Consider the following 24,586-nt stretch of genomic DNA (forward strand, 5'->3'; position numbering starts at 1 on the left):
TAGAGACCTGCCTTTCTAGGGCAGTCGTCTCTCCTAGGATTTCTTCTAATAGCTGTACTCCTGCATTCTTAGTCATGTGAAATAATTAAGATAGCCCTACGTATTCTTGCTTATAACTTACTTATGTTTACATAGACTATGAAGACAGCTCTTTACAAGTTTCAAGTTCAATCTTTTTATTGCCCATAGGTCTTGCATCTTCATTTTTGATATTCTTTTTTGTATCAGTGTCTTCTCTTTCTCTGGACTAAATCTCTAATGTTAGATTTTTAAGAAAGAAAAAAATAGACTAACACAAGTCCACATTGCATCATGATGTTCAAAGAGAATGAGAGAGGAAGGTACCATGTGGTATTTTACATCTTGTCACTCTAAACATCAGAGACTAGGAGCCCTATGTATCTACATCAATCAGACACCTTGAGCGTAGAGCCCAGTGCCAGCCCCCTTCATTGATTCTGTTCTCTGCTTGCATCACCAAGCATTCCAGAACCACTGCTGGAACTTTCCAGCCTTGTGTTTGCCTCAGTGCCCCTTGACTCAATAATTTGTCTTTTGTGACATAACCACACTGTCCCCAAAGGGAACAACCAAGTTAGCTTATATGGAGTTAATGCTCCTCCAAAGTGGAAGAAACCACATGCTAAGAATGTTGCAGCCTGTGTCGGGGAGTGTGGTCAAGTTTTCTGTTCCAGGGATGAGTGCAAGAGAGGGGCTGAACAGGAGGTTGTGTCGTGTCGTATTTTCTAGTTCTAAGTCTGCTTTAAAACAGTGTAAACCAAGGAGGTTTTAATATTTTCTGATGTGACTTGAAGAAATCATTTGGTCTCCCTGCTTCCACAGTCACCCTTCTCGACCGTCCATTCTCACCGCCATACTGGAGGGGTCCTTTCAAACATTAAGTCGGATCATGTCAGTCGCTACTCAAAATCCTGTAATGCCTGCCCCCCACTTCTGTCCCACTTCTCCTATGGGGCTCCTCCTCTTCCTCTCTCTTCGGGAAGACACCAGGATCCTGCCTGGGGCCCTGATTCCAGCTGTCGCCTCTGCTCTAAGCCAGCTATTTGCTTGGCTAACTCCCTCTCTTCTCTCCATCTCAGTTTCTCAGCAGGGCCTATGCTACTGACCCTATTTAATGTGGCATCTGCCCCCGACACACCCCAACTCCATCTCCTTTACCGCCCTCTCCCTTTTAGTTTCTATTTTATTTTTCTTTTTTGCAGAGCACTTATGAACTTCCTAAATACCATGCTGTTCTCCTACCTACTATGATTATTGTTTCTTTTCTAGCTCCCATAAAATTGTAAGCTTCTGGAGAGCAGAAATCTCTTGCACTAATTTTCTTTTGTGTTCCAAGTGCCTTGACTAGTGCTAGACTCTTAATAGGGGCTCATTTAATATTTGATGAGTAAATGGTTGAACAAATAAGTAAATGAATGAATAAAGCCTTCGTTCTGGGGTGACAACAGATTAGTAGCAAAAACATCACCTCTACAGGGTTTCCAAAGTAAGGAAATGGGGGAAACATCAACATTGCAGAAAAGGCTGAACACGAATGATAGAGAGCATTTACTTCTCTGCTTAATATATACTCACTGGTGATATTTACCTATTTTTATAGGAGCAAAATTGACAAAACTTCCAGCACATAGTTTTTATGATAATTTTTTTATAAAACAGTATATTTTTTTAAATCTTTTTATTTTTACCAAAGAAGGTTGCAACAGTTCTTTGGGTCTTTCTGGCAAAAAAAAAAAAAAAACTGTTGCCTAAATTAGTAGAGCATTTGATTTTCCTTCATTGAATAGGATGCAGAAATGCATGTACAAGGAAGAAAAGTCATAAATATTTTTCCAAAAGAAAGATGCTTTTGTGGTTGAATGATGGAATAATTTATGCTAACTACCTTTCAGCGACTCTAATTTTGCAGGCAGAGGTGAGCTCATCTGATCAGGAGCCAAAAGGCCTTAGTGACAGGCTCTCTGGACTGTTAATGAAATGCCAGGCCCAAGAGTAACACTAAGGCAATGCAACATATTGTCATTGAATAACCATCATCTCAGCCAATTAATTTTCGCAGAGGAAGCAACCTCGAATCTCAATGCTAACAATACTGGGCTGCATAAAGACATCATGATTCTGTTGAAAAGAAAGCCTGACACTTGAGGTCCAATGAAATTGTGTCCATAAAACTCTGAATTTGAGAGAGAAGAGGCAATCTTATGTGAAATAACGTTGCAAACTAGATGCACCCTGAATATGCTTCTTAAGGAAAGTGTGCATTTTTGTGACAGTTTGCATTTTAAAGATGGAAGGGTATTTATTGTTTCCTTTGATGTACTTTGCAGAAGTGCTTTTCACAGTCTAGATGCCGATGCGATTAATTAAACATGCACACAGCGACATTCTACTGTGCAAGCTTTAAAAAATTGCAAGTCTAACCTTTTTAAAAAGTACACGTAATTGCTAAGGCCTGATGAGAGGCGGCACCAAATGAAAGCTTTTCAGATGAATTTCTGGGGAAGGTCAAAGGTCAGCAGCACTTTGTGGACAGGCAAGGGGATAACCTTGGTTTCTCAGACAAGACAGCCTCTTAAGAAAACCTAGGCCCTGTGTTTAAATCTGGCCTGGATTTGCAAAATCCAGAACACTCCTTGCTGCCTTAACAGTCAACAGGCATTAACTGGGCTCAAGGCCAGGCCACTCTCTGTGATCTCTCTGTGGCCACTGTGATAACCCTGTCTCTCACCCTTTCATCCCTAACCTTTTTTATTTTAAGTGGTGGATTTTTTTTTTTTTTTGCAGGGGAAGATTCACCCTATGCTAACATCTGTGCCAGTCTTCCTCCTTTTTTCCCTTCACCAAAACCCCAGTATGTAGTTGTATATTCTAGTTGTAAGTTCTTCTAGTTCTTCTCTGTGAGCCATCGCCACAGCATGACTACCGACAGACAAGTGGTGTGGTTGCGCGTCCAGGAGCCAAACCGGGGCCACCAAAGAGGAGCGCTCTGAACTTTTAACTGCTAGGCCATCAGGTCTGGCTCCATCCCTGAACTTTTTCATCACACAGAGTTTCTTTCCGATCATGCCTCTTCCTCCTCTTTACATTGCTTCTTCTCAGGAGAAGATGCTAAGTTTTTCATTCATCTTCTCTGCTCCCGTAAAGCTTCCCATCCCTCCTCCCCCATCCCTGTTACCCCCCACCCCGTGCCCGGCCCTGTCTGTGCTGAGGTTATGAACTGAAGCTCAAGATCCAGACTGCTCGAGTCTAGTCCCTGCTCTGCCCCCAACCACCTGTGAGACTTTGGGTTAGTCACCTCAACTCTCTGTGCCTCAATCTTCTCACCTGCAAAATGGGGATGACGACACTAACCATGTTTTGGTGAGTATTAAATGACATAATACATTAAAGTGCTTTGAACAATGTGTGACACATATTAGCTATTCCTACAATTATCTTCAAATGCAGAAATGTATTTATCCTCAAGCCTCAGGCCGGATTTTAATCTTCTGTGAAGCCTTTCCCAGTTTTTTCAACCAGATGTAATGGTTCTTGTCTATTAATTTGAACCCTTGTAATCCTTTAACCCCTCGGCGCTTTTCTTACCACCTTGGAAAGATACCATTTACTGAGCAGCTAGATATGTCAGGGACTAGGCTGAATACTTCATGTATATTGTCTTATTTGTTTTTGAAAAGTATTACTTTTTGGAAGTTTTTGGAAGTGTTACTACTTCCACTTTACAGATGAGGAAACCAACACTCACGGAAGATAAACTACTTTTCCAGATTCACAAAGCAAGTGTGATTAAACTCATTTGTCTCCTTAACTTCACTTCTAGATTAAATGCTCTCCAAAGGCAAGGTCAGCATCTTACTCAACTTTCTATCCCCTGTACCTCACATGGAGAAGATGTTCATAAACACCAAGTATTGCTGATATGAAATGAATGTACGGTTTGGAGACCAGAGTCTGGTGATATAATAAGAAGAATTGGCATTTATATAGAATTGTACACTTTCTGATGCATTTTCACATGCATTATCTCATTAAAATCTCACAACAATTCTGGAAGATATGTACTGTTATTGTCTCCATTTCTCAAATAGGAGACGGGGAGGCAGAGAGGTTAATTGGCTTTCCACAAACCAAATTGCCAATAGTGGCAGTGGCCAGGACTCCAATCCAGGTGTCCTTCCATATTCTGTCCACCAGAACATTGTTAGTGATACGGAACAATGTGGGCTTGCCTCCTGGTGAGTTAAATAAGACTCTACACCAGTGGAAGTTGTCTCACAAAGTAAAGTGGATTTGCAGCAAATAGCAGGCCATGAGGAATCATTTCCAAAGTCATGGCGTCCCTGAACAAAGAAAAGCAGGAACTTTTATTTGGTTGGGGAATGACTATTCAAAAGGGAGAGGCGGGTATTTGCTCGCACAGGTTCAGTTGGAGAACATGCTTTCACATAACGAGGCCTAAGCTCCTCCTGGAGAGATCTTTGCATTAAAGATAAGGCAAAAGTCATGGGCATAGCTCTTGTGCTGAGGCTTGGTCAGTTTCAGGATGGCTGCTGGTTACATCTCCTTAACACACAAAAGAAAAAGAAGCAACCTGGCAAAACAGTTAATTGCTTCCAAACCCACCTTTGAGTTTCTCAAGGCACCTAGTCGGTGACATTACCTTTTCCCCAATACCAACTGAGACCCAACCAGTGGCACAATATCTTGGAGACAAAAATAAACTTTATATAGGGGCTGGCCTGGTGGCACAAGCAGTTAAGTGCACGCGCTCCGCTGCGGCCACCCGGAGTTCGCCGGTTCAGATCCCGGGCGCGCCCTGACGCAGCGCTTGTTAAGCCATGCTGTGGCGGTGTCCCATATAAAGTAGAGGAAGATGGACACGGATGTTAGCCCAGGGCCAGTCTTCCTCAGCAAAAAGAGAGGAGGATTGGCATCGGATGTTAGCTCAGGGCTGGTCTTCCTCACAAAAAAAATAATAAAATAAATAAATAAATAAACTTTATATAAACCTCAAATACTGCAAAAGAGGCAATGACCACAAATTAGCAGAAAATATGAAACTGTTTTTGCCAGAGTTCAGTTCTTCAAAAGGAGGAAGACGGAGAGACCCAGAGTCAGGCCAAGTTAAAGAAATCTAATTCTCATTCTGTGGGAGGAAATAGTCAGCTCAAATAGTTCCTTTAACCCAAATATGGATTTATATAAAGTAACAAGCCAACAGGTTTTTAGGAACTCTAAATGTTGACTATCCTCATTTGTAAGAATTCACTTCTGGAGCATTCTTTCTTGTCTTTCAGAAAGGTCAGGCATACTGTCATCTCACCCTCTCTCTGGCGGTGGTATCTCTACGAAGGAGCTGGATTAGGTGACGTAATTGTTTTTACATTTCTAAATCTGAAGTGCAGGTTGGTGTGTTACACAACAGAGAAAGAAAAAGGATGGCTGTGTCATTAGTAACATGCCCCATTTCAAGAAGCCGCCTGTGTTCACTAGGGAGTTTATTCACCACAGAGATGTAGAAAGATTAGAAGCAAAAATGCTGAAACACGTTTGCAAAGAGAATGATTGCAGCATGAGTCCAGGGAGTTGAACTGAAATGGGCCTTTCCCTTTCCCCACCTGATGGGGTTGGAGAGGAGCTTGAGTGCATTATCTTGCCCTCCAGACAGACTTACTTGGGGTGGAACAAATATCAGACAGGGACATGGTATCTAAAGGGTCATTTATTTCACACGATATCTACTGAATGCAGTGTACAAAGTCCTAAACCACATGGTATGGGGACTAGAACAAGGAACCAGATGCAGACTCTTCCCTCAGAGGGTTTTCTGTAGAATAGGAAAGGAAACATAAATGACCTCAAAACCAGACAGAAAGTGAAGTGTCACAAGAGAGGGAGATAATGATCTATGGCAGTTCAGAGGAAGGTGCGATTCCCTTGGTCTCGGAGGATAAGGGACTCGGAGGATAAGGGAAAGAAGATTTACGGAGGAGGCGGTGGCAGTTGAAATGAGCGGGATTTGGAGGGCACATGGCCCTGGGGAGAAAGAACATCCCAGGCCCAGGAAACAACCAGGGCTAAGGCTGAAAGTGGGGAAATACAGGAGGCAGACACAGAATAGAGAATTTAGTTTGTTTATAGTGTAGGATGCTTGAAGGTCAGACTTTTAACAGTAATTTCTGTTAATGAGGTTTAGAAAGCATTAATAAGGATGTCTTTCAGTAAAGTGAAATTCGCATCAATTAGCCAGTCACTTGTGTGACCTCCTCTTACCTTTCCTGGCAGAAGGAGATGTTTTCAGACATATAAAGCTTCATGGGTGTTACCGCCAGGGGCCAGGAACCCACTAGGAAGCATTTCATGGAATAATGTTTGGCTTTTACAACGAATGACCTGTCCTTGGTGTGTGCAATATGAAAAGTTCCGCAAGCTACAGAGAAGCTAGTGAAATCCACACTCCTTCTTCACCGAGTTTGCTAAGGCAGCTGTTTGATTTTAAATGTTCAATCAAACATTAACAGCACGCAATACTCGTACTGACACCTCCATGTCTCATGCTTGATTTCACAATCCAGATGTGTTGAGTCAACTTTTCTGATATATGTAGACACTGTCGTGGAAAAAAAAAAAAGAAGGAAGGAAGGAAAGAAGAAAGAGGGAGAGAGGGAAAAAGTGGTTTCCTTTTTGTCCCCAAGTCTCCATTTCTGCATTTCATAATTCAGCTGAATCTAGGAAGCATAGTGTGATATCTTTCCCAAAAAGGAAAGAAGGTGTTTTACTGCCAAATTGAATATATAGATGTGGCTGTGATTTTAAGCCACCTGGTAACATATTTCAAGATTTCTCCTTTTATGACTACATCTTAGCTCCATCTAGATACGAATGTATACTGGACTTGAATACAATAATAAGGCTGACTTTTTATTTCGCCTTGAATCTCTAATGTTCTCTACCTTATGAAAAATGTACATTGCAATGTTGTGTTTGGCTCAGGCTACTAAAAGAATCTTTCTTCAGGAGAATTTGACCCTGCTCCCATTGTTTTCTCAGCATGTTTTCTGCATCAGCGTATTGATTATGCTGTCATTAGCCGGAATACTGAGACAGGAAAAAGATGTATTAGATCATCCATGTCCATTCCTGGAGTGGGCCTATGTCTCCTGGGAGAGACTGTGACACGGCATCTTAGGCAAATTACCAAAGAAAATGTAGAGGCATGTAAAATTTTACCCTGCTACAGTTTTTAATTTTTGAAAGTTTCTGAAATAACTCCCAGAGACTGTTGGTAAAACAGTTACACTGCTGAATTTAGGTTAGTGGTATTCTCAACTGGGAGCAATTTTACCCCCCAGGAGATATTTGGCAATATTTGGAGACATTTTTGGTTGTCACAAGTTGGGGGAGGGGAAAGTGTTACCAGCATCTACTGGGTAGAAGCCAAGGATGCCCCTGAACATCCTACGTTGCAGGAGACAGGCCTCCCACAACGAAGATTTATCTGGCCCCAAACATCAGTGGTGCCAAGGTTGAGAAACCTCGGTTTACATCTTTTTCTGAGCTTTATTTCCCGCCACCTAGTCACTCAGCTTCAAGCAAAGCAGATTCCTTAACTTATGGGTCTGAGGAGCACACACTATTCTCAAACTATTTCAAATAAAATTCCTACTAATTCTGGTTCTTAGTCCAAACACAAGCAAGTATTAACAATCATACAGGGGGCCGGCCCGGTGGCTTAGCTGTTAAGTGCGCGCGCTCTGCTGCTGGCAACCTGTGTTCGGATCCCGGGCACGCACCGACACACCACTTGTCAAGGCCATGCTGTGACGGTGTCCCACATAAAGTGGAGGAAGATGGGCATGGATGTTAGCTCAGGGCTGATCTTCCTCACAAAAAAAATAAATAAATAAATTCCAACTTACTAAAAAAAAAATCATGCACAGAAACAAAAGCACTTTTTCTAGTTATTTCAAGAGTTAGACTGTGTTGAATTTCATAAGACTCCAGATCAAGTAAATAACATTCTAGAGACTTGAGGAAAAGGTACCACTAAATGCTTAAGGAAAAAGAACCCATCATACTTGCCTAACTCATTTGAGACCTATTGTTAATCAGAAGCCTATATTTTTGTTTCTACATGTTCTTCAAGTATAAGTTTTTATAGGCAGAGTAGATCTTTAAAGTCAAAACCTTAAGTGAAAAGCTTTTGGTAACAAATATCTCAAGAGTAGTCAATAGATACCCTCTCCTCTTACCCTCACCCCAAATCATATCTACCAGTCATTCTTTCTTAGAAAGTAAAATAAAGGAAAAGAGGGAGCCAGCCCTGATGGCCTAGCAGTTAAAGTTTGGTGCAGTCTGCTTTGGTGGCCTGTGTTTGGTTCCTGGGCATGGAACCACACCACTCGTCTGTCAGGAGCCATGCTGTGGTGGTGGCTCACGTAGAAGAACTAGAAGGTCTTACAACTAGAATATACAATTATGTACTGGGTTTTGGGGAGGGGACAAAAAAAAAGAAAGGAAAAGAGAATGTAAAGAATGGAGGGATGGGGCCGGCCCCCTGGCTTAGTGGTTGAGTGCACGCGCTCCGCTACTGGTGGCCCGGGTTCGGATCCCCGGCGCCACCGACGCACCGCTTCTCCAGCCATGCTGAGGCCGTGTCCCACATACAGCAACTAGAAGGATGTGCAGCTATGACATACAACTATGTACTGGGGCTTTGGGGAAAAAAAAGGAGGAGGATTGGCAATAGATGTTAGCTCAGGGCTGGTCTTCCTCAGCAAAAAGAGGAGGATTAGCATGGATGTTAGCTCAGGGCTGATCTTCCTCACAAAAAAAAAAAAAAAAAGAGTGGCGGTGGAAGAAGAGCAAGGCAAGAAATGGAAAGATGAAATGAAAGGAAAGGAAAGACATAAACCAAGGTTTCGTTTCTGCAGGTTGCAAAAGACCTTGCCTGACAAAAGTTCCCTCATTGGCTGTTCAACCACCAACTTTCTGTGAAATTTAGCACTGGCCTTGGCCTCATCTGTGATGTAGATTTCAATGCTACAGGTCAGGGGAGGTTATAAAGGGGAAAAATGGATAAAACAACTTATGAACTGTTGCTGAAATACTAGCATCAAAAAAGCAAGCAGGGGCCAGCCCTGTGGCCTAGTGGTTAAGTTCAGCACGCTCCACTTTGGTGGCCTGGGTTTGGTTCCCAGGCTCGAACCTATACCACTTGTCCGTCGGCGGCCATGCTGTGGCGGCAACCCACATGCAAAATAGAGGAAGATTGGCACAGATGTTAGCTCAGGGCGAATCTTTCTCAGCAAAAAAAAAAACCAAAAAAGCAGTATTACAAATACATTGGCTTGAGGTTATCACATGTCATAATATTTTTGTTTGCTTTCAGTTTTTAGTTTTGGGAACCTAATTTGAGTTAATATTTTCAAAGACCAAAGAGTTTTTACAAATTCCAGGTTAGCTCAGATGTTTTGAAAGTATGAGAAGCAAGCCAACTCCACTGCAAATCCTTGTTAATGTTAACTGTGTGGGTTTTTGTTTAACTCTTTGATATCAGTAGCAGAATTATACCTGTACATTTGAAACATTAAAGACATTTACTCTTTAGCCTCTGGAGTCATCCCTTCCTTGAAATTGTGCCCTAATTATGACATTCTTCCCCCACTTCTGCCGTAAACAGAATCAAGGTTGGACTTTTCTGCACTATTGGGCTAACTTGAATTAAAATCTGTCACTTGCATTCAGTTCCAACTGTTACATTTCCTAATGAACTGTGTCTGATCTTCAGGCATTCCCTGGGGTATTTATGAGAATGCTGCCGCTAAGGCTTAGTGGAGACTTCATGGTGATATTTAGTATGTGAGGCATCTTTACAAAGCATCCAGTCTAGAATCTTCGCCCTTTGTTGTTTTCAAATCAGTCGCCCACATTCCTCCTCTACTGAATGAGACTGCCCAGGATAACTCAAACACGACTTCTTCACAGGGAAGACAACAGCGCTGATCATCACAGAACTAAGGATCCATAAATCAAGTCCTAACTTTCTCTATAAACCAGGGATACATTTAACAAACTCTTTTCCTTTCTTTTTATTTTACTTGTAGAAATTACGATAGTCATATGAGCTCATGATGAATGAAAAAAATGCCTACTATACAGAATAGTAGTGAGAACATAATTTGCTTTCCCTACCTGCCCAACCTCCAGCCCCACTGCTCAGAAACAAGCACTATTAATAGTTCCTCATGTGTTCTTCTAGAAATTTGCAGAGAGGAAAATAGATAGAGGAAAAATTATTTTTTTTCTATGCCCCAATTCCTTTTTTTTTATTTCCAGAGCTCACAGTACTTTATAATCACCATTAAATCTTTACCAGGCCAGTCCCATAAATATCTCAAGCTATTCCAAATAAATTAGAGAGACAATTAGAGAAAATAATCTCCTAATATTAGCAGTAGACATTAAATAACATTTTTCCCAGCCTTCAGTGGTTTCTCTTTCTGTTTATCTGTTTTAATCCATGTTCCCAAGTTCATTTTGGATTTTGTAGCTGTTTTTCTTTAATTACAGAAAGGGCTTTGTTTCGTGAAATTAAGCGGAGCCTTAAACTAACATTTATCCTGCAAAGCCGTGGAGAGCTTGTTGAATTAGAATATTAGCGGACACACAGACCTGAATGTGATGGTCTGACATCCTTGAATATCTTGTTGTTTCAAGATACTGTACCCTCGCTATTCCCTTTAAATCCTGAAACAGGAATGCATCATGCCCCTCTGTCTTTCTGGCTGGTTTCCTGTTCTCCCTGGACATATCTTTAACCTTTGTGTTTTTTAAACACACACCAGAAACGCGCCACTATCTCTAGGTTTGTCCCCCAGGCTCTCTGTGGAGTCATTCCAGTCTCCAGTCCGCTTTTAGGGAAACTCACCAACTTCACCCAAGCCACTGAAGGGCTGCCACCAAGTGACAGACTCTGCCTTCCTGTTATCTATGGGGTACTCTCTGGCTTTCTACCCACTTGGAATCAGAGCTCTGCCTGGGTCACCTCTCCACAAGTCTGTGGATCCCTCCTTGTGACTTTTTAGTCGGTAACATGCCCCATCTGGCTCTAGCCTGAGGCTTTTTAGCATATGTCATCGTGGACAGAAAACATGTGGAAGAAAATTTCTCTCTTTTGTTAAATGCAAGTCAGCCCAGATTTTAAACCCCTGATACTACCCCATTAATAGGAATTAAACGGAGTAAATTTGCAGAAAGAGGGAGGCGTAAATAAAAGACACAGCATGAGTGAGGGCTGACAGGGAGATTAGGATGGACTGTATTATTAGCTTCCATCACCCCTCCTGAACCCCAGATTTGCTCAGAACAACCTTCAAGTCCTCAGGAGCAGCCAAGCCCCCATGATGGGAGAGGGGACTGGTTGGTCTGTCAGGAATCCCATCCTCACTGACAGCAATTGGTTCAGCGATGGGCATGTGAGCCAATGAGATGAGAGGAGCAGTTTCCTGGGGCATCCTGTGGAAGTCTCGTCACTCTAAGGAGAAAACAACAGAAAGAGAGGGTCTTTCTCTTCCTCCGGACACCATCATGCGAGGATATGAGGCCCAGAACTTCTCCATATTAGCCTACACGTGAAGTCAGCCCACGGGGGAAGGCAGAGCCCAGGGAAATGCAACTGGAGCCTGTGGATTCAGTCAACCCTGACATGCCCTAGCAACTCTCCAGTTGTGTGAGCCAAGACAGTTTCTCATTGTTTAAGTGGTTAAGTTCAGTATCTGTTACTTGACACCAAAAGCATTCTAAATGATACAAAGATAGAGAAGCCAGCATCAAAGGAACAAAAACAGAATTTCTACTCCACAAACCATATTTTATCCTCTTGGGCAAAGTAACTGCTTGGAAAAAAAAAGCACACTGCGGGTACTTTCCAATATCCTTATGTTTCTTTGAATTTCCATAACTTATTTTGTATTTGTTTTGGCTTGTTTTCTTTTGTTTATGGAATGAAGACTCAAATTGTGTGGGCTTTTTTTTTCTTTCTTTCTAATTTAGAACTCTAGGTCACAGCTAAATTTATAAAAATAACAGTATCAGTAAGAACAACAATTGCATTCAAGGCACTGGACTAAATATCGGGCTTATGAGAAGAGGTAGACTTAAGATGCTCTCGTTCTGATTCTACCCGCATAGAATCATGAAGAAAGAGCAATTAATGTAATTCTATCTGACAGTAGCCTTGAGGAGAAATGACATTTGACCTGAGTCTTGAAGCATTTTTTTTGTGTGTGTGAGGAAGATCAGCCCTGAGCTAACATCCGTGCTAATCCTCCTCTTTTTGCTGAGGAAGACAGGCTCTGAGCTAACATCTATTGCCAATCCTCCTCCTTTCTTTTTTTTTTTTTTCCCCGCAAAGCCCCAGTGGATAGCTATATGTCATAGTTGCACATCCTTCTAGTTGCTGTATGTGGGACGTGGCCTCAGCATGGCCGGAGAAGCGGTGCGTCGGTGCGCGCCCGGGATCCGAACCTGGGCCGCCAGTAGCAGAGCGCGCACACTTAACCGCTGAGCCACGGGGCTGGCCCAGAAGCATTTTTTAAAATAAACTTCAAACATAAAAAATACAGAAAATTATATAATAAGCACTTGTGGACTCACCAGACTATTTTTATCAATACTAACCTGTTGCCATTTTGCTTTAGATCCATTTTTTAAAATTAAACTTTTTATTTTGAGCTAGTTGTAGCTTCACATGCAGTTGTAAGAAATAATACCAAGAGATCCCCTGCAACCTTTACCCAATGGTAACATCTTGCAAAACTATGATATAATATCACAACCAAGATATTGATAGTGATATAGTCAAGACACAGAACATTTCCATCACCCCAAGAATCCTTGATGGTGCCCTTATTATAGCCACAGTAACATCTTTCCCACTATGACCCTCTCCTTAAAACCTGGAAACCACTAATCTGTTCTCCGTTTCAATACTTTTATCATTTCATGAATGTTGTATAAATGGAATCATGCAGTATGCAACCTTCTGGGATTTGCTTTTTCACTTAGCATAATTCTCTGGAGATTCATCCAAACTGTTGTGTGTATTAGTAGTTCATTTCTTTTTATTGCTAAATAGTATTTCATGGTACAGAAGTACCACAGTTTACTTAACTATTCATCCATTGAAGGACATCTGGATTGTTTCCAGGTTTAGGCTATTACTAATAAACATTATTATTGCTATAAATATTCGTGTACAGATTTTTGTGTGAACATAAGTCTTCATTTCTTTGGGGTAAATGCCCAGAACTGCAATTGCTAGTTCATAGTAGTTATATGTTTAATCTTTTAAGAAACTGCCAAATTGTTTTCCAGAGAGGCTGTACCATGTTAGATTTCCACCAGTAGTGAATGAGTGATCAACTTCCTCTGTATCCTCACTGGCATTAGGGGTTGTCACTATTTCTTAGTTTAGCCATTCTGATAGGTGCTTAGTGATATCTCATGGTGATTTTGATTTGCATTTCACTGATTGCCAGTGACGTTGAACATCTTTTTATGTGTTTATTTGCCATCAGTATATCCTCTTGTATGAAATGTCTCTTTACGTCTTTGCCCCTTCTCTAAATGGATTGGTTTTTGTTTGTTTTACTATTGAGTTGTGAGAGCTCTTTATATATTCTATATACTAGTCCTTTGCCAGATATGTGATTGGCAAATATTTTCTCTCATTCTGTAGCTTGTCTTTTCATCCTCTTAACAGGGTCTTTTGCAGAGAAAGAATTTTTAATTTTATGAAGTCCAATTTATCAATTTTTCCTTTCAGAGATTGTGCTTTTGTTGTCAAATTTAAGGACTCTTTGCCTACTCCTAGATCCTGAAGATTTTCTCCTATGTTTTCTTTTAAAAGTTTTATAGCTTTATGTTTCACATTATGTTCATGATCCATTTGGGGTTAATTTTTTAAGAGGTTTAACACTTAGGTTGGGTGGCTGGCCCAGTGGTGTAACAGATAAGTGTGCGTGCTCCACTGCAGCGGCCCGGGGTTCGCAGGTTTGGATCCCAGGCGTGCACCGACGCACCACTTGTCAAGCCATGCTGTGGCGGCATCCCATATAAAGTAGAGGAAGATGGGCACAGATGTTAGCCCAGGGCCAGTCTTCCTCAGCAAAAAGAGGAGGATTGGCATCAGATGTTAGCTCAGGGCTAATTTTCCTCACAAAAAAAAAAAACAAGACTTAGGTTGGGGTTCATATTTTTGCCTCTGGATGGTTGTCCCTGTGCTCCAGCACTATTTGTTGAAAAGGCTATGGGCCGGCCCTGTGGCTTAGCGGTTAAGTGCGCGTGCTCCACTATTGGCGGCCCGGGTTCGGATCCCAGGCACGCACTGACGCACCGCTTCTCCGGCCATGCTGAGGCTGCGTCCCACATACAGCAACTAGAAGGATGTGCAACTGTGACATACAACTATCTACTGGGGCTTTGGGGAAACAAAAAAAAAAGGAGGAGGATTGGCAATAGATGTTAGCTCAGAGCCGGTCTTCCTCAGCAAAAAGAGGAGAATTATCATGGATGTTAGCTCAGGGCTGATCTTCCTCACACACACAAAATAAAAACAAACGAAAAGGCTGTATTTCCTCCATTGAATTGTTTGCACTTTTGTCAAACATTCACTGGGCATTTTTGTGCGGGTCTGTTTCTGGCTTTTTTATTCTGTCCCATCAACCTATGTTGTGTATCCTTCCATCAATACCACACAGTCTTTTTTTTTAATTTTTTTCCCCCCAAAGCCCCAGTAGATAGTTGTATGTCATAGCTGCACATCCTTCTAATTGCTGTATGTGGGACGCAGCCTCAGCATGGGCAGAGAAGCGGCGTGTCAGTGCGCACCCGGGATCCAAACCCGGGCCGCCAGCAGCGGAACGCGCGCGCTTAACCGCTAAGCCACGGGGCTGGCCCTTTTAATTTTTTTTTTTTTAATACCACACAGTCTTGATTACTATAGCTATATAATCAGCCTTAAAATCAGATAGACAGCTTCCTCCCACTTTATTCATTTTTACAAAATTGTTTTAACTATTCTGGTTTCTTTCTTTCCACATAAATTTTAGAATAATCTTGCCTATATCTATAAAAATTCTTGCTGGAATTTTGATAGGAATTGTATTAAAACTGTGTATAGATTTGGGGAAAATGGACATCATCGTTATGTTGAATAATCGCAATCCATGTACACAGTGTGTCTCTCAATTTATTTAGATCTTTTTTGATTTCTTTCATCATCATTGTGTAGTTTTCAGCGTACAAGTCCTATACATGTTTTGTTAGATTTACATTTAGGTATTTCATTTTTTAAAGCTGTTGTGAAAAGTATTGTATTTTTAATCTCAGTGTCCACGTGTTCATTGCTAGTATATAGAAATATAATTGATTGTTGTAAGTTTGTCTTATGTCCTATGACCTTTCTAAACTCACTAATCAGTTATGGGAGGTTTTTTTTGTTTGTTTTTTTCCTTGTAATTTTCTATGTAGATAATCATATAATCTTCATGGGGATAAATTTTGATATGTTGTATTTCCATTTTTATTTAGGCCAATGAATTTTTTTATTTCCTTAGAGCCTTCTTTGACGCATGGATTGTCTAGCAGTGTATGTTTCGTTTCCAAACGTTTAGAGATTTTCATGTTATCTTTCTATTTTAATTTCTAGTTTAATTCCATTGTGGTTGGAAAACACACTCTGTATGATTTCGATTCTGAAATTTTTTAAGGTCTGTTTTGTGGCCCAGGATATGATCTATCTCGGTATATGTTCCACTGATGCTTGGAAAGAATGTGTATTCTGATGTTTTTAGGTAGAGTGTTCTATAAATTTCAATTGGGTCCTGTTGGTTATTGGTGTTGAGTTCCATATCCTTGCTGATTTTCTGTTTAGTTGTTCTATCAATTGTTGAGAGAAGTGTTGAAGTCTCCAAGTATAATTGTGGATTTGTCTATTCCTTCTTTTAGTTCTAACACTTTCTGCTTCACATATTTTGCAGCTCTGTTGTTGGTGAATTAGCCCCCTTCCCCATTTTTTTAATCGTATAATGCCCTCTTTGTCTCTGGTGATTTTCTTTTCTCTGAAGTCTACTTAATCTGATATTGTTATGGCCACTCCTGCTTTCCTTTAACTAACGTTTGCCCAATATATTTCTTTCCATCCTTTTGCTTTTAATGCTTATGTCATTATATTTGAAGTAAGATTCTTGCAAGAATCTTCTTTATCCAATCTACCAATCTCTGCCTTTTGGTGTATTTAGACCATTTATTGATATGTAGGGCTTATGTCTGGCATTTTGTTGTTGTTTTCTGTTTGTTCTCTGTTTTTTGTGTTTCTGGTTTTTTTGTTTGTTTTTTCTGCCCTCCTGTGGGTTATCCGAACATTTTTTAGAATTCCATTTTGATTTATCTGTATGTTTTTTAGTATATCTCTCTGTTTAGCCTTTTTAAAAGTTTCTCCTGGTGTTGCATTATATATACATAACTTGCCACCATCTACTGGTGTTGTTATTTTACCAGTTCCAGAAAAGTAGAGAGCCCTTACCTCCCTTTATGTCCATTGACACTCCCTATTTATATGATTATCTTAAATATTCCCTCTACATAATTGAGAATCACATCAGACAGTGCTATAATTTTTGCTTCAATTGAATAACATAATTTAGAAAACTCAGGAGGAGAAGAAAAGCCTATTGTATTTACCCATAGTTTTGTTTATCATGTTCTTTATTGCTTAAGTTCCAGGGTCTCTACTTTTATCTTTTCCTCTCTTTTTAGAAAATCTCAGGGCCGGCCCGTGGCTTAGCGGTTAAGTGCGCACGCTCCGCTACTGGCAGCCGGGGTTCAGATCTCGGGCGCACACCGACGCACCACTTCTCCGGCCATGCTGAGGCCACGTCCCACATACAGCAACTAGAAGAATGTGCAACTATGACAGACAACTATCTACTGGGGCTTTGGGGAAAAAACAAAGGAGGAGGATTGGCAATAGATGTTAGTTCAGAGCTGGTCTTCCTCAGCAAAAAGAGGAGGATTAGCATGGATGTTAGCTCAGGGCTGATCTTCCTCACAAAATAAATAAATAAATAAATAAATAAATAAATAAATAAATAAATAAATAAATAAATAAATAAATAAAAAGAAAATCTCCTTTAGTCATTCATTTGGAGTAGATCTGCTGGAAGTCACTTCTCTTAATTTTCCTTCACCTGAGAATGTCTTGATTTCCCCTTCATTCCTGAAAGGTATTTTTGCTGGATATAGGATTCTGAGTTGACACATCTTTTCTTTCAGCACTTGAAAACTATTGTGCCACTTCATTCTGTCCTCCATGGTTTCCGATTATAAATATTCTGCCTTTTGAGCTATTTATCCCCTATAGGTGTCATTTTTCTCTGGCTACTTTCAAGACTTTTTCTTTATCTATTTTCAGGAGTTTAATTATGATGTGTCTTGGCATTGATTTGCTTGGGTGTATCCTGTTTGAGGCTGAGTCAGCTTCTTGAATCAGTAGGTTTATGTTTCTTGCCAAATTTGGGAAGTTTTCAGTCATTACTTCTTCAAATATTTTTCAACCCTGCCTTCTTTCTCCTTTCCATCCAGGACTCCAATGACATAAAAGTAGAATCTTATAGTTCCGAAGGGTCCTTAGGCTCTGTTCATTTATTTTCAAGCCATTTTCTCTCTGCTGTTCAGATTTAGCGATTTCTATGTTCTATTTTCCAGTTCATTGATTCTTTCCTTTGACTCCTCCATTCTGCTGTTAAACCCATGCATTGAATTTTTTTATTTCAATTATTGTATTTTTTGTTGTAAAACTTTCATTCGATTCTCATTTGCTTTTTCTAATTCTTTGTTGAGAATTTCTATTCCTTTGTTGAGACTTTCTATTTTCTCATTTGTTTCAAGTATGTTAGTCATTGCTTGTTATTTGGTATGATGAAGAGTTTTTGATTGGACATTTTTATATTACGTTATAAGAGTCCAGATCTTCTTTAAACCTTCTATTTCTGTGACAGTGCTATGACAAGGGAAGGGGGGATGCCACCTCATTACTGCCAGGTGGAGATAGCATTTCAGGTTCCCCACTTGGCCTCCACTGACACCCACCTGAGGGGCTCTTTGTTACTGTTGGTCAGAGGTAGGATTTCTGGCTTCCCTCATAGTCTCCATTGACACTTTATGGAATGGGGGCTCATTACTGGCTGGCCAGTATGCAAGTCCCAACTCCCTCCTTGGCCTTCTCTGACACCATCCCAGTGGCATGCTGGGGGACGTTGTTATAGCCTCACAAGGGTGAAAGTCTAAACTCCTTACTCAACTTTTGCTGGCCTGGGTAGAGAAGGGGGCTACAGTTTTCTCTGTGGAGTTCAGCTGGAGTGGAGCAGTTATTGTCTAAATGTGTTCTGTCTTGCCAGGTTGCCCCTTTCCCACACCTTTGGCTAGAGTGGGAAGGCTTTTGTTGGGGATTTTTTCATATGTGCCTGTTGGTATTTCCAGGTTGCTGGCTACTTCAATTTTTAAGTCTAGAATATGTATGAGACAGAAAGAAAACCCAGAGAACTTACCACCATGTCATTCCTTGGGCCTTGAGATCCCTAGAGGGTCTGCCTTCTCTCCACCTTTCAGCGTCATCTTGTGTTTGCTTTATATATAATGTCTAGTGTTTTTATTTGGGAATGGGGAAAATTACATACCCATAACTCCAAGGCACATTAATTTTAAGGAAATAAAATGTTATAGTTGCTGTTGAAGACTTTTTTTGTAAATTTTACCCAATCTCACGGTCCTCTCTCCCACCCCATGTATCTATCATTTTTGTTTTTATTTTCATATAGTAGTATTTTTGTGGTTTTACATATCACATCTTATACAAAAATGAATCCACAAAGCATCATAGACCTAAACTTAAAACAGAAAACTATAAAACTTTTTGCAGAAAACATAGGTTAGTCAAAGTGTTCTTAGATATGATGTAAATAGCAATGAACCAGATAAGAAAAAATTGATAAATTAGACCTCATTAACACTAAAAGTTGTTGCTCTGTGAAAGACCGCTTTAAGAGAATGAAAAGGAAAAAGAGGGGCCAGCCCAGTGGTGTAGTGGTTAAGTTCACGTGCTCCACTTCAGCAGCCTGGGATTTGCAGGTTCAGATCCCAGGTGTAGAACTACACACCACTCATCAAGCCATGCTGTGGCAGCATCTCGCACACAAAATAGAGGAAGATGGGCACAAATGTTAGCTCAGAGCCAATCCTCCTCACCAAAAAAAAAAAAAAAAAGGAAAAGGAGAAAGTATTTGCAAATCACATATCTGACAAAGGATTTCTATATAGACTATATAAGGAACTCTCAAAATTCAAAAATAAGGAAACAATCTAGTATTTTAAAATGAGCAAAAGATGTGACAAATACTTCAGCAAAGGAGACATACAGATGGCAAACAATCACATGAACAGATGTTTAAATTGTTAATAATTAGAAAAATTCTAATTAAACCACAATGAAATACCTTTTAAAATGACTGAAAAATAAAACAAAAACCTAACAATGCCATGTACTGTTAAGGATGTGGAGCAGCTGGAACTTCCATAGAGTCACTATGGAAAACTGCTTGGTACTTTCTTATAAAGTTAAACGTATTCTTATCATACGACCTACCAATCCCACTTCTGTGTTTTTACCTAAGTGAAATAAAAATCTATGTTCACACAAAATCTTGTATGCAAATGTTTATAGCAGCTTTATTCATAATTGTCAAAAACTGAAAATAACCTCAGTGGCTTTCAATTGGGATTGGATAAACAAACTCTGTCTATCCACACAATGGAATACTACTTAATAATGAAAAAAGAACTAACTGATACATACAACAACTTGGATGGATCTCAAGGGCATTATGTTGAGTGAAAAAAGCCAGTCTCAAAAGGTTACATTCTAAATGATTCTATTTATATGACATTCTGGAGAAGGCTATAGTGACAGATTACAGATCAGTGCTTGCCAGAGAGTAGAGGCGTCTGGGGGAACAGGGTAAGATTTGACTATCAAGAGGTAGCACAAGGGAATTTGAGGGCATGTGTGATGAAACTGTCCTGTATCTTGATTGTGATGGTAGTGACATAACTGTATCCATTTGTCAAAACTTATAGAACAGTATACCAAAAAGAGTGAATTTTACTGTATGTAACTAAAAAGTAGAGAAAATTTACATGAATTGTGTCATACTATATTCATCCTTCTGCAGCTTTCTTATTCAGTCAATATTTTTTTTTTCCAGATCTATCCATGTTTTGAAAATTTTTCAATAAGTAGAAAAATGCATTCCAAGTGGAGGGACTATTAGGAACAAAGATTCAGAATTGATGTGACCCTGGAGTCATCTGTGTACTTGATTCTAAAATGGAAAATGTCATTTAGGTGGAGCAGGTTCCAGATGATCCTCTGAGGCACATCGCTTTGACACGAAAGTTGACAGAGGTTATCCATCACAAGCCATTGACTCTGATCTTCAAGGCTGTTATTCTCAAAAGGTGAATTCTTCCAGGGACCTCAGCTATATCAACATTAAGTAAAGAACATGAGGAAACAAGTCTCTACATTCTCTCTAATTTGTTTTTGTCCAATACTGTAAAAAATCAACTTTATTTATACATACTGCATTGGAAAAAGTACCAGATAAGTTCTAGGCCTGTTTTATCAACTAAATAGTTGTTGACATTGGTAAGTCAGTTAACTACTCAGAGTCACTTTCCTCTTCCATAAAAAGTTGCATTGTGCTAGATTACTTTAAGTCTCTTTCCACCTACAAAATACATGATATTAATCAAAGCTTTGAAGCATTCAATTGTCCATTCAACTGCCTGACATGTCTCAGGAACTTATCTAGGTATCCTATATAAAAATAAGAATAAGAAAGAGTCCTCAGTTTACTAGGGGCAACAGCACAGCCATAGTACAATGAGTTGGTTGGTAAAGACCAGGACCAACAAGAGCCAATGTGAGAGTCAGGGAAAGATGTGAAGGATGAGAATGCCAAATAAGCATTCAGACACTCCCCCAAATTCACTGTTGCTTCTTTATTCTCCACATCTGATTTTGTTTGAGAAAGAAAAGAGGAGGCCTTCAACAGGCACATGAAAAGACGTTCAACATCACTAAGTATTAGAGAAATGCAAATCAAAACTACAATGAGATATCACCCTACACCTATCAGAATGGCTAGAATTAACACGATGAAAAATTACAAACATTGGAGCGGATGTGGAGAAAAGGGAACCCTCATACACTGCTGGTGGGAATGCAAACTGGTGCAGCCACTATGGAAAACAGTATGGAGATTTCTCAAAAAATTAAAAATAGAAATACCATACAATACAGCTATCCCACTACTGGGTATTTATCCAAAATACTTGAAATCAACAATTCAAAAAGACTTATGCACCTGTATGTTCATTGCAGCATTATTCACAATAGTTAAGACTTGGAAGCAATCGAAGTACCCATCAACTGATGAATGGAGAGAGAAGCTGTGGTATATATACACAGTGGAATACAACTCAGCCATAAACAAAACACAAAATCATCCCATTTGCAACAACATGGATGGACCTTGAGGATATGATGTTAAGCAAAATAAGCCAGACAGAGAAAGACAAACACTGCATGATCTCACTCCTATGTGGAAGATAAACAAACACATGGATAAAGAGAACAGATTAGTGGTTACCAGAGGGGAAAGGGTCTGGGTGTGGGTGAAAGGTGTAAAGGGGCACGTAAGTATGGTGACAGATAAAAATTAGACTACTGGTGGTGAGCATGACGCAGTCTGTATGGAAACTGATAAATAATAATGTACACCTGAAATTACACAATGTTATAAATCATTATGACCTCAATAAAATAATTGGAAAAAAAAGAAAAGAGGAGGCCTTTCCTTTGCTTCCACTGGTCTGTCAGTGGATTCAAATGAACAAGAAGCTACAGACTCTCAGTCGTACTTAATGCTCACATGTATATCCTCTCAAGTCTTCATTTCTGATTTAACAAAACGTAAAATAAAGGCATCTGAAACTGGAGGGCCTAGTGCTTCAGTAAATGTAAAGCTGTAAAAAGCTTTCCTGGTGATGAGTAAGCGTTTAAAATCTAGTCATTTTGGTTTTTTTTTTTAAGGGGTAACAGCCTTTGAGAAATGTGTGTAGCACACTTTCCCACACTTCTTCTAAAGAAACAAGAAAATAAATATTCTAGGAGATGATTTTAGAGAATGAACATAATTCCTGCCCATTAATTACCACATGATCTGATGCCAGGAATGTTCATTTAAAAACAGTTAACCCAGGGCCCACCCCGTGGCTTAGTGGTTAAGTGCGCGTGCTCTGCTACTGGCGACCCGGGTTCAGATCCCGGGCGTGCACCGACGCACCGCTTCTCCGGCCATGCTGAGGCCGAGTCCCACATACAGCAACTAGAAAGATGTGCAACTACGACATACAACTATCTACTGGGGCTTTGGGGGGAAAAAAAAAAGGAGGAGGATTGGCAATAGATGTTAGCTCAGAGCCGGTCTTCCTCAGCAAAAAGAGGAAGATTAGCATGGATGTTAGCTCGGGGCTGACCTTCCTCAAAAAAAATAAATAAATAAACAGTTAACCCAGAAGTTTAAGTGACAAGGGAAATTATTGTGGTAAAAATCCAATGGTCCATTAATACAATCTCACATGTGCGTGGAAAATCATGAAAAAATTAAACATGGAATAAATATTATATTTATATTAGGATTATATTTGTCAGAGATGGAACGGGATTTCTGTAGATGTTAGAGAACCTCCATTAGAAAGGTTTTATTCAGGTTTAAATAAGAAATAGGAAATATTTTTTTTAGCACTTTAACATCTATTGTTGAAACTCTTACTAAAATATATAAGCTTTCCTGACTTTCTGATTGCAGAAGAATCATTACAGTCATTAACCCTTGAGGACTGAGGTATTGAAACACTGTGATAACAGAGGACTACAGTAGATGCCAGAGTTGAAGACCAGTCATCAAATCTCAAGTGGACCCTAGAAAATCCCTTTGGAGAGACAAATTCCTGATGCCAGCTTTAAAACATTGTTTAAGTTCTCTCCTTTCACCAGGTTGTAGGGAATAGCCAACAGTTTAGCAAAGGACAACTTCTACTTCGTTGACTCTGGCCAACTGAGATTCTACTGTCTTCAGAGAAGAATGCTCATGAGTATAGATGCTAAGTAATATAGTGGATCTCAAGGACTGATCCCCCCAAATACTTTTTAATTACGAAGGGTAAAATCATAACTTTACAGTGGGCAAACCTGGCAGACACCACCTTAACCAAATGACCAAAGATAATCTTGCAGCAATGGGACTAATCAACAGCATGTGTCTGCTGATAGGATGCTCTGAGAAGAACTCAGCCTCACTCCTGTGGTATTGCTGCCAAAAGTGCATAACCTGAATCTCATCATGAGAAAACATCCAACAAACCTGTGTGGAGGGACAGTCTACAAACTGACTGGCCTGTACTCTTCAAAAATGCCAGTGTCAGGAGAAAGACTCAGGAAACTGTTCCAGATCATGGGAGACTGAAGACACAAGATGACTGAATTCAAATCTTGGATTGTTTTTGCTATAAAAGACATTGTTGGGACAATTGACAAAAATCTTAATAAGGTCTGTGGATTAGGTAATGGCATTGTTTCATTGTTAATTTCCTGATTTTGATCATTGTCCTGTGGCGATGCAAGGGAATTCATGTTTTTAGGAAATACAGACATATTTAGGGAATAAAAGGTCGTTATATCTGCAACTTGTTCTTAGATGGGCATGAGAGAAAATGATGGAAATGATGGAAATGCTCCATATCTTGACTGTGGTGCTGGTTACAATGGTTACATGAACACATATATTGTCAAAGTTATAAAACTTAAATGCATGAATTTTATTGTTTGTAACCATACCTCAATCCATAAAGCTGATTTTTTATAAATGCTGTTCATTTTGATATTGTATGGTATTATTTTGTGAAATAGCTACTCAAATAATATGAACTAATTTTCTGGTTTTTATGCGTATGGTTTACATTGATTGATTGATTGCCTAATCTGATGCATGAAATCCAATAGATTGTCACTGAACTGTTAGAAGTGCACTCTCTCCATTATGTCATTTTATCTCATCTATTTTAAGTAGTTTGCAACTAGGCATGTAAGTTCTCATTCAAATCTTTCTTGCTTTTTAAAGAGCTGCAAATATCTTCTGTCTAAAAACATCTCTTCTTGCCAATAAAGATATCTCCAATGTAAAACAATCCCTATATTTTGTATTATATAAAAATGAAAAAAAGAAAAAGGAGAAAAGCATGTTGGCTGCTTCAAAGGAAATGAAAAACTAGGACTAGGGCTGCTTCTGATCATTAAATAATAGGATTTCAGTCGTTCTGTGTCCCACAGGAGCTTAGCTATTAACTTAACCTAGGAAAGAGATTGTAAAATGGACTGTTG

The 24,586-nt window shown here is 39.7% G+C and overlaps 1 long non-coding RNA gene across 1 annotated transcript; it reads left to right on the top strand.

Annotated features, from left to right (window-relative positions):
• The first annotated feature begins 2,015 nt into the window (after positions 1–2,015).
• LOC147912306 (uncharacterized) lies at positions 2,016–24,377 on the top strand. Its single transcript, XR_015550072.1, has 4 exons — positions 2,016–3,381; positions 5,319–5,386; positions 20,486–20,598; positions 23,016–24,377. It is a non-coding gene; the product is annotated as an uncharacterized LOC147912306 (long non-coding RNA).
• The last annotated feature ends 209 nt before the right edge of the window (positions 24,378–24,586 follow it).

Source organism: Ceratotherium simum, chromosome 37, assembly GCF_057802395.1.
Source record: "Ceratotherium simum simum isolate JZ-2026a chromosome 37, ASM5780239v1, whole genome shotgun sequence".
Classification (NCBI taxonomy): domain Eukaryota; kingdom Metazoa; phylum Chordata; class Mammalia; order Perissodactyla; family Rhinocerotidae; genus Ceratotherium; species Ceratotherium simum.